The 3214-nt window shown below is 45.5% G+C and overlaps 1 long non-coding RNA gene across 1 annotated transcript; it reads right to left on the reverse strand.

Moving 5' to 3' along the window:
- Positions 1-136: 136 nt before the first annotated feature.
- Positions 137-1870, reverse strand: LOC112839870 (uncharacterized). Its single transcript, XR_012375272.1, has 3 exons — positions 1826-1870; positions 1241-1296; positions 137-322 (listed from the first exon to the last, which is right to left on the reverse strand). It is a non-coding gene; the product is annotated as an uncharacterized lncRNA (long non-coding RNA).
- Between the last annotated feature and the right edge of the window lie 1344 nt (positions 1871-3214).

Raw genomic sequence — 3214 nt, forward strand, 5'->3', positions numbered from 1 at the left:
TGTGTGTGTGTGTGTGTGTGTGTGTGTGTGTGTGTGTGTGTGTGTGTGTGTGTGTGGTGAGGGAGGGCAGGGCAGGCCACTCTTCAAGAGGCATTAGCCAGACAGAAAATACCACAAAATACTCACCTATGGCCACTTTTGCTTCTGGTAGTTGTCAAGGTGGGTGGGCTGGAAACTGAGTCTGAAGGGAAAAAATAAGCTTGAGGTGAGGCAGGGCTCTAATGCTGTACACCTGGGCTCAGACGTGTCCTCCACGGGGCTTCTTCATTTTCTATCCGAACTATGGTGTGGTCAGTTCTCCATCTGAAGTCCTTCCGACCCCCTGCACGGAGTGAGATGCAGAGCCCGTGAGACCCATGCCAGAGAGGTCAGTGAAAGAGGCTAAAACATTTGTTTTTGGCAGCTGGAATCTGAACACAGAGGACACAGATGCCTAGTTTTGCCCCTATCAGTCTTACAAGACACACTGATGGATTGGGGGTGAAACTCTTGGGGAGAGGTGAGCTGAGGGGGCTCCTGGTTTCTGTCTTGGCTGCTCGAGAAAAGAAGCAGTCCGTGGGGGCAGATATCATATTAACTTTCCACAGGTAAGCAGATGGTGAATTTACAAGTCCCTGGAGAGTTCAGTCATGAGTGTAGGAGAGACATGGGGCTTGTAGGTCTAGCTTCGGAAGCCACAAGAGTGGAAAAGTTTGCCCAAAACTATGCAAAGAATAGAAATTCCTGGAAACATATGTTCCAACGTAGTGCGAGGTGCAAAACAAAACAAAACCAAACCCAAATCTAATGTTCCAATGGGGTGGATATGCTATAAGATAGGAAAGGAGCAGAGGAGTGGGGACCCACAGGGTTGCCCTTTGTGAGCTGAGGCTCTTATATATAATATATATAATATACAACAGCATAATATATATATATATTTAAAATATATATTTAAGATATATTTTTCATTTTTATGCTCATATATACCATTTTTATGTATCAGCATAAAAATGAAAGTGAATTCTTACCTAGGAATGTAAAAGGGGAAACAGGGATCATTCAGGTGCTATCAGGAAATCTTTAAAATTCAGCCTCAAAGAGGCAGGCACTGTGTCTTCTAAGCCAGCATTGCTGCTCAGAGCATCCTTATGAGAGTTAACAGCAATAGCATTAAGTAAGAAGTACAAAAGAACAACCCATAAGAGGATGTAGGTATACAAAAGAATTTTCACCAACACTTCCAGAAAAAAAAAATTACCTTCTTTGCTTGATGAGGCTGATCGAGATAAAAGATCCCCTACATTAGTACAGTCCCTGGAAAATGTCATAAGAGAGACAATAGACAAGGAAAAAAAAAAGAAATTTAAATCAGGCCTGGGTTATGCCAAATAGAGATTGTCTAATTAAACAAAGAAGTAAGATGAAATTAATGTACAGGAACTTTTTCCTCATACAGAAAGAAAGTAAAGCTTGACAGTTTAAGTAGGAAAGTTTATGGTAATTTTTAAAAGGAAAAAGAGAATCAGCCAAGACAGAGATTGGTTTGTATCAGGCAGTTGATGCATTGGCAGGTAGACCGATATTTCTCAATGCACAACATGAAGTCTCGTGACCATGATGCCTGACAGGATGCCACGAGGGAGGGGAGTGATATGGCTCCAAAGAAAGTCAGAGAGTCAACTGGGTGGACATTGTTAATTGCCTCCCCAAAAACTGTCCTCCTCTATCTCCTGGACATATGGATAAATGGCACTTCCTCAACTTCTTTGCATTGAGATGGGGTCATATGACTGACTGAGGGCAGAAGGAATCTGAGAAGAAGTGCTGTGTGCCATTTCCTCACCAGGACCTTGAGTCATTCTTTCCCTCATGCTTCCATTCCCTTCCTGCAAGCTGGACTGCAGAAAGGTGGTGACCCAAGTTTCAACCTGACAACGCCCCATGGGTGGAGCCTGAGTCCCCGAATGACTTCATAAAGGAGAGGTCTTCCGTCAACCTGGACCACTTGTCTTCAAGCTGAATGACTTCTATAGTCTTTACACCACTGTCTCTTTGTGTCTGTACCTTTTCCTTTCCCTGAACTGTGTACCAATAAACAAAAGACTCATTCAAAACTATTTATTAAGAAGTTACTAAGTCTTTAGTTTGGCAGTAGGCCCTGAACGCCCGATGCGAAATCAGACCCATGCATACACGGCTCGCTCCAGTGTAACCATCACCTTATTCTGGAGCCATTCGTGCAGAAAAATGGGGAAAAACCAAAGAGGGTACATGTCATTCTGCTTGGAAGAGAAGAAGGAGGAATCTGTGTGGTGGTGGCATTTGGAATGAGCCTGTAAGCAGCTTCCTCTGGGCAGAGAAAAGGGGGAGGAAATGGGAGAAGACATTCCACAGTGTGCTCAGAAAGGCAAGCCTGGTCAGTCCGCAGGGTGAAGGGCTGGGAGCCCTGAAGGCAGAGCCAGAAAGATATCCAAGGACCAGAATGTGAAGAGGCTTATTTGGACTTCACCCTGCGTGACAATAGAATCTACTGAGGTTTAAAGTAAGCACTGCATAGGGCCAGATTTGTGCTTCAGAAAGGCCTCCCGGAGGGTGTGCAGAGCGGACCCAAGTGAGAGAGGCCAAGATGGGAAACCCAGTGTGGAAATGTCACCCTAGCCCAGGACAGTGACAGTGGGGGCCTGAATGGGAATGTCGCAGCAAGACTCGAGAGGAAGGGACCATTCTGAGAGAGCTCCCAGAGTGGACGTAGACAGACTATGGCAACAACTGAATGAATGGCAAAATGACTAAGTCACCTGCTCACCTTGGCTCTCACTCTCTTCTAGACTGTTGCTCTTAGGTCATTTCTGAAGGACTCAATTCACGTTCCCTATCCCTCTCTCCAGAACACAGAGCACTCCCTCTTTACAGATCCTCATGTCCCTTTCTGTGCCCTCCCATCCACCATTCACGGAGCCAAGAACCCTCAGGAGCAGCCCCGGGTTCAAATCAACACCTTCTAGAACGCACTTTTTCCTCCTATAGCCGAGGACTGCCCATGTCTCACAGCTGAGGACTAACCATGTTGGGTTTGAAGGATGAGGGCTAAGAAGGCTCCAGATAATGAATGAGGTTTGAGAAAGCAGAGCAGCATTCTTAAGTGAAGGGAAGAGTAGAAGAAAATTAAAAGACAGAAGATGGGTATCATTTGGGCTGGTTATGAGCCTGGGCTGGTCACCAAACCTCCTCA

The sequence above is a fragment of the Callorhinus ursinus genome, unplaced genomic scaffold (genome assembly GCF_003265705.2).
Source record: "Callorhinus ursinus isolate GAN/ISIS: 27379988/994484 unplaced genomic scaffold, GSC_fseal_2.0 scaffold47, whole genome shotgun sequence".
Lineage (NCBI taxonomy): Eukaryota > Metazoa > Chordata > Mammalia > Carnivora > Otariidae > Callorhinus > Callorhinus ursinus.